Source organism: Coturnix japonica, chromosome 9 (assembly GCF_001577835.2).
Source record: "Coturnix japonica isolate 7356 chromosome 9, Coturnix japonica 2.1, whole genome shotgun sequence".
Lineage (NCBI taxonomy): Eukaryota > Metazoa > Chordata > Aves > Galliformes > Phasianidae > Coturnix > Coturnix japonica.
Window position 1 is genome coordinate 2,577,264 of NC_029524.1, and position 13,323 is coordinate 2,590,586.

Here is a 13,323-nt window from a genome sequence, read left to right on the forward strand (position 1 = left end):
CACCTCCTTCCCATCCTCCTGTTACCTCCTTTCATTGCCTGTGGGGTGTGAGTGCCTGCGTGGCCGGCTGGCTCCCTGCTGGCAGCGCTCAGCGCTGGATGGAAGCGCAGTGAGCACAGGCTGTATGGGATCGGCAGGCCCGCCCAGCTGGGCACTGCTGGGATTCCAGGCTTTACAGCAGCTTCTGAAAGCGTGCCCGAGGCTGCGGTTCCTTGGACAGGTAGGCTGCCCTCCTGGCTTTGCTTTTCCTTATTCTTCTTTCTTGAAACTGGAAATTCTTGTTCCCTGCTCCCCTCCGGTCCCGCTCAGTTTAGTTAAAGCTGTGCAGCACTGTCTGTCTCCTTATTTCATTGTGGGCCAGTATTCTCAGCCTCCTCGCACTGCACAAAAAGTAGTGTAGATGTTTTTAGTTTCCTTCCTGGAAAGCATTACATTTGGAGCCGGCCTGCTTTAGCATAAGAGTGGAAAAGGTCTAGTATAAGTAAGTAGTAGTATAAGTAAGGGTAAGTAGAGGGGTACTAAGGGTAGTAGTATAAGTAGTAGTAAGTAGAAGCATAAGAAATTTACCTATAGTGACTATTGCCGATAAGAATCATTGCTGAAACTGGTGTTCAAAACAGTACGAATGGGGGCACTTGGGGAAAAAAATGAATAAGTCACATTTAGATAAAGAAAACAGTTGGAATGGAGTCAACAGGTAATTGTTCTGTACGGCTTTTGATTGGAATCTTAGTTATAGAGCTGTGTGAGACATCAGAAAGATCTCTGCCTGGAGTGAGACTATCAGCACTGATTTCCATTGGAGGAATGCAAAGAACATCGCTGGGATCTAAACGTGTTGCACTAAGACTAAGAGCAGACTTTCTGCTTGGAAACAAGCATGAGCCTCCATGCTAATCGTATTATTTCTAAGTCTGGGGTGGTACATTAGTTTGTAGATTGTATCCAGGTATTTAGTGGAGCTTTGCCTTGTGAAGTCCAAGAAGTTTATGTAAGATTTGGTGACAAAGTTTAATGGCAGGATTGCAGTGATAAAATGCTTTTTCTTGAGCTTCCAGAACTCTGTGTGCTTAGGTTGTAAATGACCTTTGCACTGTGGCCTCTGCCTCCCCCCCCCTCCCGAACCTGTTCTGGAGTACATTGCTTACATCTCCTTTCCTGGTAGTATTCACTTTGGGGTCCTCTATTAAAATTATTAGAACTAAAACGTAACTGCTGTCCTTGTAGAGTTTATCTTTATGACTCCTCATAAAGAAGATAAATTGCCATTGATTATTCTTGGTTAGAAAAGATAGTGTAAGTAGGCTCCTATATCCAATGCTTTAGGTGGGTCCGCACAGTACAGTGCTGAAGTTAAATATTTACCGGTTGCGTAGGACTTTGGTCTTGTGAAACCCTTATGAACATCAGTTGCTGGAGCCAGGGGGGAAGTACTGTGCCAAAGATAATGACAAGGTAAAAGTCTCACCCTCCAGATTAGAGCAGTCTGCTCTCCCCAATGGTAACCTTCACCAGGAGGCTCAGCCTCTAGTGCCTCCTTCCACACAAATTAGATAGAAGTTAATTGAAACACCATTTCCAGACAAGTATGAAGTAAGAATATAAAAGGTATTAGCTTTTTTGGGGGGGTTCATTTTGCATTGTGATCTTAAAGCATCCTGTAGTACACTGGTGTTGACTGTTGGTAGTCTCTGCTGCGTGGTGTGAGCAGGTAATTGGGGTTGTACTTGTGGTGAAGTGACTCGAGTCTGCCTTTGCCATGTCTGATCAGCTTTCTAATCTAACTCTTTTTTTAATGCTTAAACGTACCTACTTCTAGCTGGAAGAAATTCTGTGTGCCTGTAAGCCAGCTGTCAGGAGGCTCTGGCTCTTCCTTCCAGCATGGAAAGCTTCTTGGTTTTAATATACATTGTAACTTGGAAAACAGCAACAACAACCAAACCGAGAAAAAAAGTATCCTTATTCTTGTAAGCATTTGCTGTCAAGTAGGAACTAAACATACTTGCTCCAATGATTTCTCCCTGCTCCATGCCTCTTTCCTTACCATGGTGGACTTTCTTGCAGTGGTCTAAAAGGTGACTGATAAACTGCTTTGAAAAGAGGAGAATTCCTCTGGAACTGATGAGATTAGATGCGTTCCTCAGTGGTGTGACACGTCTAAGCCTTCAGTGCTTTGCTGTGGGCAGCCCAGCATGTGACACCAAGCACTGTATATGAGAGAACTCATTTCTTGAGCTAAGAGGCTTTGTCAGCGAGAGGCATCTCAGACTTTCTTGTTTGCCCCATGGGGAATAGGAGCTCCAGTTAATCAGGAGGAAAAAAAACACCATCAAAAAAACTACAGCTGAAAAGTCCTGCTGTCGTATGGTGCTTTAGGTAAAGGAATTTCTGCATGCTGCAGAGGTAAGAAGGTTTGAGTTACTTATGAAATAGCTGATTCTTTGCATATGTTTTTGGTAACTCTGCTGGTTGTTTTGCCTGCCAGAAGAAAGGTTTTGTTTTAGCTGTAGCATTATGTTGATAACTCCTGTCTTTCTACTCACTTTGAAGCCTCTCCCTAGATGTGATGGACAGGAGTTACCTCTGGCACAGTCTGTGTCTGTTCTGCAATGTAGAGATGTCTGTGAAGAGCTCGAGGAGCAAAAGGCAGCTCCAGTTTTAATCATTTCCTTTCTCTTTTACCTCTCTGTGAACTTGCAGTCAGGATGTGGTTCATCTCAGGTGTGTTTATACCGCATTCTTGGTTTCAGAGGTGCACGGGTGCTTAGCGTAACAGATCAGGATTTAGATTGAACTCCAGATGGTGATCAGAGGATTACTTGGAGAGCTGATTAGGAGAGTTCTTTGTGTAAGTCTCATGCCTAACTGAAAAGTTACATCACTCTTTAATGAGTCATCAGACAATTTAATGGGGAAAAAAAAGCCAACCACCACCTTCTAAACTTTCCCATGAAGCTGGTTTTTCCCTTAGCCCATCTGGCTCCTATTGAGCTGCACCCCAGCGCTCGCAGGCTGCTTTAATAGATCTTCATTTCCTGACTCCGAGGATGACATCTATGATATCTTTGATGTCTCGTTATCTTTTTCCTCTGCATACGTGGCCCACGTTTGTCCTTGTGTTCATCCACCAAGTGTGAGTGTGCTGCTGTGGTGTGAGCTGTGAACAAAGAGCGTTGTTCATTCTATGTTCCCAAGTAGAATCCACTGCATTTGTGTGAGCTATTTTTGGAGTTTTCTTATAGAGAAGGTGGTGAGCCTGTCTGACTTCAGAGCCAAGTTAAGGGGAAAGCAGCAATTCAAGCAGCAAGTGGGTGAGAAAACGCTCTTTTTGCTCCTTTTGTCTTGCCAGGAAACATCTTGTTCTCTTCTTCGGGTTTGTGAGCTGCGGCTACTCTTTTCTTAGCTCAACAGATTTGCCCATCAGCTTGCAGATAAAGACCAATGCTCCTGGCATCTGCAGCTCTGGATTGCTGTGCTGGCACCACTCGTCAGGCTGCATTGTCACTGTCTTGTTTGGTGCCTGGTACCGTGACCGCCACAGCTCAGGCCTTTGCTCAGTGTCTCTGCTGTGTTAGCTTAGTACTAACAGCAGTGATGCTCCCTCAGTTAGCAGTGCCTGTCTCTGGACTGTTAGAGTGTTTCATGAAGAGCAGTTTCCCACTGGTGCTGTGTATCCAGCTCCATTGCTGGCCTCAGATCCACCAGGAGGTTAAATACTGCTGGAATAGCAGTGGCGTTGGGCTCCCATGCTGGTGGTGCCAAGGACCACAGCAGGCAGTAGCCTAATTTCCTTAGTATCATTTGTTTCCTGCCTGTTTGCTTTACAACAACCAGACTTTCTTTGTGGTATTGCTCAGTGGCAGAGCGAGAATGTTTAGAAGTGTTTTTTTTTAGTCATGGGGCTGCTTGGGAGGATTCTTTTCATCCCTTCCTAAGCAAAGGTTAACATAGCAGCTGGATGACTAAGAGCGCTTTGACCTTCCGGATTCACTTACAAATGTAGTACTTTTTTAATGGGTTATTGTACTTGAGGAATGCAAATGACCTGTAGTTTTGATGTACCTGCCTATCAATCAGTGAGGGAGGAAGTAGTGCTGCTGGGTAACTGATTTGTTGTGTTTTTGTGATGAGAGGCTCCTCCTGTAGCCTGCTCATCACCAGACTCTTTGGAGGTACTGGCTGCAAGCTAGATTATATTTATGTTCAATCACCCATTGTTTTCTCCTGGGGGTAAGAGCTGCTGGGGAAGAATAATGGAAACTCGATGGGAGTGGTTTAATACAGTTATGTTTGGGAGCTCAATGAGGTGACTGAATAGGCAGCCAGCTGCAGGGTTTTGTACATCTGACCCCGAACAAGCTGCTGCTGCTTGTGGGTTCTGCAAAGCATAATGGTGTTGTTTTATGTCAGAATCCCTCTTGGCTAACAGATCCTTGGGGTCTTCTGCTGGTTTTGTGGGAGACCTGTATAGTTACAGCACCAAAAAACAAGTTACATTTTGAATTCATGTGTTGAATTCCATAGGCTGAGTGCTAAATGGTTCTAAGAGCAAGGTTATTGCCAGAGCTGCTTGGAGGTGCAGTAGAAGCTTCCATGAGCTTGTTTATGCTTTGTGGGATAAATATGCCCCTTCACCCCCTGGGCCAGATCAAATGATGCTGAGAGTTTTAATGAAGAACTCTTCGAAGTGATATCAGACTTGGAATGAACCTCTGTGTTCTTGGTGTAGTTACTCACCAAGCACTGAGACTTTGCAGAGTCATCCAGGAATGAAACTGCACTTTGTGGAGCTGTACTGGGGTTACTGTCTGCATGGAGGGCTCTGGTGCTTGTTTCTGGATAGCTGCAAATGAGTAGCTCCAAGCAGGGCTTTGTGCTTGTGTTGTGTGTTCTCAGGTGGCACAGAAGTGCTGCTTTTAAGTGTTTGGCATTCTTTAGTCTATCTTGTCTGTCTGATGCACCACCCTCATTCTCTTCCAACTCCAGCAGAAAGGTGAGAAGAACTGAGAGCTGGGAATACATACCAAACCTGCCTACCTGTGAGCCTGCAGAGAGGTACGGGTCTTGTCCAGCAGCTGTGGCCAAAGAGGGTAAAAGCTCTTGGGAAGGTTGCATCTCCTGCAGTCTGGTGTAGTAGCACGTGTTTAGCTGGAGTTGCTGGGAAGTAGCTGTCTTTTCTAGGCTTCCTGGCTGCTGGGAACCTTGTGAATGTGACCTGAGTAAACTAGAACAGATGGAGGGTTTCACTGCTTTGGCTACCACTGTGTGACCCTTTCATGGACACTGCAAAAGGGCAGCCTACATAATAGCGATAAGAGGAGCTGCAGGACGCGCTGTGTTGAATTTAATCTGCCTAAATAGCTGCTAGTCCAATTCCAATAATGCTTGCATATTTAATAAACTTTTACTGTTGGATTTTAATGAGTTGGCAGTTATCTCTGAACATCCAGCTGCAGCTCTCACACAGTCTAAGGGGCTCTCGGATGCGGATATCTCTCACTTAGAAGTCATGCGGCCTCTCCTTGGGCAGTCAGTGCTTGGCAGGCTGTAGCGTGCTTTGATGTAGGTTGTGCTGATGTGCAGGAGCACTGAACTTCATAATGTAGTTGGTGCCCTGGGGGGGGGCTTTTCAGGGGAGGAATCTTTTAAGACTGAATGTAAGAACGTGACCTTGGTTAATCTCATAGCAAACCACTTATGGAACTGGGATGATTCTTGCTAGCGTTTGAATTACTTTTGGTTGTAAAATGGGCCTGTTATGAAATTTGTTTCTAAGGTGGTGTTTGCTTGTTTACAAGCTGTAAGTTTTGACTTTGTGTTTCCAGGCTCATTTTCCAAACCTGAATCAAAGTCTCAAAACCTCAAACAGGTGAAGTGCTCTCCTTGTGTTGTGCAATTGGAATCGAATGTCCCTAATGAGGCCAAGGAGTCTCATCTATTACTGAGGAAACCTTGGTGGAATTAAGTGGAGGAGTTTGATGTTGATATTTTGGAAATTAACACAAGCGTAGTGAATAAATGTCACAGAATCAGTTGTAAGGGTTGGGAGGGATCTCTGGAGCTCCAAATGTCCCTGTAGCCCTCCACTGGGCTCACCCTGCTGCTTCCCTGTCTAGCACTGGGAGCCCAGAACTGGGCACAGCTTTGGCCTCACCAGGACAGAGCAGTGGGGAAGAACTTCCCTCACCTGCTGGGCACACTCTGTGCTATGCACCCTGGGGTCCCATAGTCCTTCACAAGGGCACACTGCTGGCCACCAGGACACTCAAGGCCTTCTCTGCAGAGAAGCTGTGTAAAACAGGTTGCCCAAGGAGGTTATGGATGCCCCATCCCCAGAGGCATTCAGGGCCAGGCTGGATGTGGCTCTGAGCAGCCTGGTCTGGTGGTTGGTGACCCTGCACATAGGAGGGGGTTTGAAACTGCATGGCCATTGTGGTCCTTTTTAATCCAGGCCATTCTGTGATTCTATGAAAATGCAGCAGACAAGGTGAAGAGGGACTGTCAGTAGTACAGTGTAATTCTCAGCTCTGGTACCAGTGTGACTTTAAAGTCACTTATCCATTCCTAACCTTCCGGGTAAATTCTTAATATGCTACTGTAAAGCAGATAGTAAATGTGTAAACTCTGAGGGTCACAGGGGTAAAGCAAGGAGTCCTTACTGCTTCCTTTGAGATAAGTCAGCAGAGTTGTTCAGTAACCGACTATCAGGTTGGTTTTAGGTGACCTTTCAGTGTGCCAGGCAAAAAGCAGGAAAAATGTAATGTTTATGTAAGGTGGTATCATTTTCTGAGAGTGTGCTGTATTTTAAATCGAGATTCTTTTTCTATTTTCAGAATACCTGTTTCTGAGAGGAAGAGCAAAGAAACCTAAGTGCAGAAACTGATGGACCATTACATCATCCAAAATGAGTCTATTCATGCGTTTCTACTGGAAACTAGCATGTCTTGAAGGTGAGTAGGTTTTGTTGGTGACAGATGAGCTGTTTGATGTTTTGGGACTCGACCATCAGTCATCCCAAAGATAGTGTGCAGCTGCTTCTGTGGGAAGGCACAGCCCATAGAAGCATGCTTGTGAAGCGATGTGTTTTGCCATTGGAAGAAATATCTGGGAAGGAGGTGTGTTTTCTACCGTGTGGATGAATTATTGTTAATTTCCAAAGTCTCGGGGGAAAGAAAAAATATGGAGTGCTTAGTGAAGGAGATGGAATGTATGGGAACTATTGAGTCACAGCCTGAGCCACTGATTGAACACCTGGGGAAAGGACCCAGTCAGCCCTGGGAGCACAAGTGAAAGCCTGGCTCCACCTCTCTTAGACCTCATTTAAGGGCTGACTGCCACTGGGGAAGGATCTCTGGTTGGAGATCCCTCCCTTGTGGAGTTTTCCCTGTGAGCCTAGATCTTCAGAGACAGGTGAGCACTTTTCCTTTGTAACACCTTTCCTTTGCATTAGTCCCTTTGCCATGACACCTCCCGTATCACTATCCCACCACGTTGCTCTTTCTATCTTGAACATGGATAATTTCTGGAGGGTAAGGGAAGCACAGGTGTTTTACTTGCAGGATGCGAAAGTTAAGTTTGCAAGACAAACTTCAGATTGCTGACTGTATTAAATTAGATGAGGCTTTTTCAAATTCAGTTGCAGTCATACCTCAAGTGATGTTATCATTGCTCAGAGCAGCTGAAGAAGAATGTATGCTGTCAAGGACGGTAAATTAATTTCCCCAAAGTAAAGAACACAGCGCTTCAATGAAATGAAATCCATCTTATTTTGTAGAGTTTGTGGTATCTTTTCTGTTAGTTCTGTACTCAGCCCCTTAGGGCTGTAGGTGGTGACTGTACAGTGATGTTTTAAAATCCATCCTTTAAGGACAGAAATCATAATAGGAAAAGTCACAAACAGTTAAGATTTAAAACATGGTGATATAGACTTTACTATCACTTTAATAAGGATATAAAAGAAGCCTTGTGTCCTTTGCATGTGTTGTGTGTATATAAATATATATATATACATATATATAAAAATTTACTGTTTTTCCAGCCTACACTTTCAAACTACACTAATCATTGGAGTGCCCTACTTGCTTTCCATATTATGCATTTGTATTTATATAATGATCTTAAGTTATTTTTGAAGAGAAGGATATTTTAAGTTTGGTCTATGAATTCTGCACCAATAAAACTATCTGTATATTAATATTCGACATAAAATTGTTGTGACATTTGAGTGATTGCAGAAGCCAGTAGTTACACCTGATGCTGTTTGTGCTTGCATGAAGGGTGTTTAGGAGGTAAAATGTTATCTGTGAATCCTGTTGCTAGAAAAATCTAGAAAACTGGGAATCTGGGAAATGTGGAAGTGTTTATTCTGATGTGATCTGTACTTCTGTGTTTATGTAGATCACCTGGTCTTCCTTGTGCTCTGTGTCTTCTGCTTTTGCATCTTGGTGGAAAGTGCAGTTTTCGTCTCTGGAGAAAGTCCGTGTGAGAATGAGGAAAGAGACTGTGAAAGAAGGATGTTTTTCTTGCTACAAGGCTTCTTTGTTCTCTGAGGTCAGGAAGAGCTGAGCTCCCAGTCGTTTTATAAGCTCTCCTGTTACCTGTTCACAGACTGTAGGTCTGTACACCTAAATGAATGGATTCTTCTCTGCATGAGTCATTAGGTAAATACCAGCTAGTGCTGGTATTCTGATACTGTCTGCTTTGAGTGCTCCAGCTTCTTGTTTGTATTTGACTAGCTGGTTTCTTACCTCCTATCACAACTTCAGCAGCTTTTCTCAGCACAGGATCTTCTCACGGTGCTGTGGTAGGGAGAGATCTCCATTGGTTCTCCTTGCTGTTCTGGCCTTGTTAGGGTACGTATTTTCAACAGTAGCTGGAAAAATATTTGGAGATGTTTCCATTAAAACAGTTGGTACTGATTCTTGGCTCTAAGCCTCCTCTTGATCAGAGGCAGCATTGTGGTTAGCCAGATGGCCTGCAAGCTGGATCTGCTGTGTGTTCTGATTGCGTCCCTCCCGCAGGACAGGGCACTGAAGGCAGTGCTTCTCTGGCCTCCTCCCCTGGGAGTACCAAGGCATGCTGTGTTCGGAGCTGTCACTGCAGCAGGAAGTGTCAGCACTTTGTTCCTGCTTGACTGCCTCCAAGGATGGCTGATTGCTGCAGATAGGGCTTTAGGACTGAAGAGCTGTGAGCTGTGTTTCTGCAGCAGTGGCCTTAGCCAAGGGTGGCTGAGCACTGGTGCCGTGTCACTGCCTTCTAGAAGAGGATATTTACAGCTTACATATGGGGGCAGAGCACTGGGAGTGTCTGCACTCACCAAGAAGCTTTGCTGGGAGGGAGTAGGGCACGTGTTGCCCTCCAGTCTGTGTAGGTGCTCTAAGACTTGCTTGCATTTAGATGTGGGATAACTACTCGTTTTTTTGAGGCTGTGGATTTATGCCCATTTTTCATGTGAGTGACAGCAGTCTGCTTCTGTCCTAAGAATAAGACCTTGCATAGACATAGGGGTCCTGATTAGTTTCTGTCCTTTGTCTTTCTGTCCCTAGTGGCATCATCTGGCCTTATAGGATTTGCCTCAGTGATTTTGGTCTAAATTCTTTTCTCCCTGAGAGAATCATTTGTCACCGATTTAATGTAAGTCTTGACTAAATTTGGACATGGGGCAAAGGCTCACAAACCAGATAATGCTGTCCAGCCAGAGTCCATTGCCATCCATCTGTACTTTCTCTGGTAGGGAAATGTTTCCAATGCTGGGTGGATGACTCCATTTTTGTGGGAGCTCTCAAGCCCAGCAGGGACTAAAGATGTGATGGAAAGCTGCATAAACCCTTAGATAGTCCATTGCTGCTACTGATGCTGCCTGCAGGGTGTTGGTTATCCCCTTCAGCCAAGGGGAGCTATCCTAGCCATCACTAGAGATCATTTTTGGAGATCTTAAGGATTTAATGTTATAAGCAGGAACTGTAGTAGACGCAACTCATTTATGGTACCAGTAGTGTAACAGCTGGAGACAAACACCAAGTTTCCTAGAGGAAGATCCATCAGACTCATCCCCATGTTGAATTTATAGCTGCTGTCGATGCTGGGGCAGTGAATTTGACAGCTCGGTTGGTAGATGTGCACAGATTTGTTTGGATGCTTCATTTGCTGTGTTGGGAACAGTTTTGCTTCAGCAGGGTGTGAAGTATTGCTGCTGGGATCTGATAGCCTTCACTTAATGGTGAAGCGGGCTGCTCTGTCAATATCTGCCTGAGACCTGATGCTCTTAGAGCTGATTTACACAGCCACTGCCCCTTGATTAGCTCTCTATGAACAACACTTTAGGGCTCCCTGATCTGGGATCTCACTGTGCCAGTCTGCAGCCTGCTTTAGAGCATCCGGACTGACGGCCACAATATGTCTGCCTTCTATTAAGTTCTGCTATGAAGAAAATCCGTTTTGGTTAGCAGAGCACATTATGCTGTCGCTTAGTTTGGTAGCTTTAGCAGCTGAAGTATCACACAGATTGTTACAGTGTTTTCCCCAGCTTCCTGAGTATAACAATTCGTATGGTAAACATTTTTCTTACGTTTATGTGTTGAGTGGACGTATCACACAATGTTGGATTGCATTATGGCCATGTATAACGATGAGCTATGCCAGTGTGGGAAAGGTGCAGCATTCACTTTGCTGCAAGATTGCCAGCTAGCATTATTTGTCTGCATGTCATCTTATCAAATAAGAAGATATTGTTTCTCCTGAACATTTGCACTTGCCATCTTGAAATAGAATTACATTTCTGGTAAACTAATGTGTTTACTCAACACTGCTGAGTAAAGGAGAAGTTTCGTGTGGTTGATAAGGTACTTGGTTTATTTAACATCTGACTCTCCATCCCCTGGTGCATGAGCACTGCAATATGACTTGTGTCGAGATAACCGTGTTGGGAGAGGTGCTCAAGTCTCCTGCTCACATATGTGTTCCCACACTTCATTTTTCCTTGAAATCTAAACGCTGTCTTTGAGTTGATGGATCTTTTTAATCTCAGGCAAAAAGGAGCTCTGGTTTTATCTCTTAAATTAAGCAACGTTGATAAAAGCAGCCAGGTTACGCCGGAGTCAATGCGATGGTAATAAATTCCTTCCGCTCTTTCTTCAGCCACGGTGAAAATGGAAAGGGCTAAATTTACTGCTGTTCTTCAGACCTCTTTGTACAGTGCAGGAGAAAATTTAGCCATTTTGACCTTCCTCTGACACATGCAGTCAGTGAAGATGAGGGCAGAGAAAGCCTTCGTCAAAATAAATGAAGTGGATGCTGGGCTTTCTGACATTGTTACTAATGCATTCCTGTGTGCTGCAATTGAAGTGGAAGCCTGCGAGGCCAAGTGCAAGCAGTCTCAGCTGCTGTTTCGTACAGCAACACATCGCTTGGTTTCAAGCTGTTTCTAATGCTCTCTGTCCCAGAGGTTCTATGGTAGTGGCTGTGAATGAGATGCACACTTGCTGATGCACAAGCTTGTTATACTACCTGTGCGCTAACTGCAAGGAAGGTGGTGAGAGCTCCAAGTAGCAAACCCTCCACTGGGTTTGTTATGCTGATTTGGTCCTGACTGCAGCAAGGACAATGAATTTGTAGTCTCAGTGGTGTCTTTGTACAGGAGGTGATGAGGTGACAGCTCAAGGTGCAGGGGGGTTCCTGCTAGTGGCAGGAATGTGGGGTGACCTGCTGGCAGCAGTAGAAAGAAAGTGGATATATGTAGCAGTGAATGCAATGGCTATAGACACATCCGGTAATACTGGGTGATTATATTAAACTATGAATTGAAGGGAACATTAGACTGGTTGCCTGAGGCTCCAGTGTGACTTTTTAGTGCTCTGGATGGTTAATATGGAATAGCCGCACTGCTAGGACAGAGGAGCCCAGAATAATTTTCCTTGTCCTAGTTAAGTCAAGAACTATTAGAGCAGTGGAAATAAGGTTTCAACAAGAGGAGGAAAAGGGGTGAGGGATGCATCAGTTCTCACTCTTACTAGTTAGAGGGAAAAGTACACAATAGCAGCAGAGGTCAGAACTGCAAGAGGTGTGAGGAGCAGTTACCAGTGACAACAGAAGTTAGGCTAATGATGCCAAAGCATATGAGTGGATTAGGGATTATTTTCACTCTTTCTGGTGCTTAAAAAAAGAAGGAAAACAGCAAACTGCATGCAAATGTGTGGTAGAGCAGGGAGGGCAGATGGATGTGCTCTTCTGAGCTGTGTGCATGCAGGAAAGAAGAAGCTTGATCAACTTGTTACTTACACAGAAGATAGAAGACAAGCCCAGAGGGGAGGCAGAAGTGTGCATTAACTTCTTAGCTGGCTCTTCTAATGATCTATGAGAATTGTCCTTTGTGTCATCTGAAATGAGTTTCACAAAGCCCAAGGTAGAGAAGTAATACCTGTATTGATACTTAGTGTCTGCAATCAGAGTCTTACCTTGTGCTTTCACCTTGATTACCTTTGTTACCTTGGACACTTGATAGGGGGATGTTGTTCTGATTGCTTCATGTTTCCAAGATACTGGGGTGGTTCTTTTTTGAGGGGTTTGTTTGACCTCTGAAGCAGAATTTGGTCTTTCTGGGAATTGTGTGAGAGCGAGTGATGGCCTGGAGCAAAAGAATACATGCTGAAACCGCAGCAGCAAAGACCTTGATCTCAAAGGCCACCTGCTACTGCTCTCCTTCTCTTCAGCCTTAAAGTTCACCAGGTTACAAACTCAGCTTGTCACCTTCCTGTACAATGGGTAGCAGTTCTGCAGAAGATGAGCAGAATGATTTCTCAAGGATTACTTCCTGCTTATATTGCAGCCATCAGTCTCCTCCTGTGGAAACCTTGGTGTAGTCTTCAGCAGATATACTGAGTCATCTTTTGGCCTTATTTCTGGATTCTCCCTTTACTACTTAGCCTTTTGGGGGCCAGTCAGTAAATCCATGGCATCACATGGCTTTGGATCTTCGGATTTGCAACCTAGCTAATACAGGTAATTGGTAGGATTGAATATTCAGTAACTGAACTTCAACTGTTTTGTCCAGAAATTGCTGCGTATCGATCTGCTTATGTAAATGATTTCTTATGGAAAGCTAAACAAATTACTGGGCATTATTGATGGAAGAAAATGCCAAAAATATGTGATATTCTTTATTGATGTAGCTGAGCTTTGCATTTGTTAAGCAACATTCTGTATATGTATTTTCTGTTCATGGTTTGTGTTTATTTTATTTACTGAGATCAGAAATACCTCGATAGCATGCTGGGATTGTGTTTCTGGAGTGAATTCTATTGGTGAAAGGGAAATCCTAACCAGCAT

General features: G+C 44.3%; 1 protein-coding gene across 4 annotated transcripts in view; it reads left to right on the plus strand.

Moving 5' to 3' along the window:
• The window catches only part of MAP3K13 (mitogen-activated protein kinase kinase kinase 13), a 55,747-nt gene that overhangs the window by 931 nt on the left and 41,493 nt on the right, over positions 1-13,323 (plus strand). For 2 of the 4 annotated variants that reach the window (XM_015871170.2, XM_015871163.2), the window contains exon 2: positions 6,834-6,950. The gene's annotated coding sequence lies outside the window, so the exon portion shown is untranslated. Of the gene's footprint in view, positions 1-115; positions 221-4,678; positions 5,056-6,833; positions 6,951-13,323 lie in introns of those variants that run through there. The other 2 variants (XM_015871165.2, XM_015871164.2) reach the window with 2 other exon arrangements.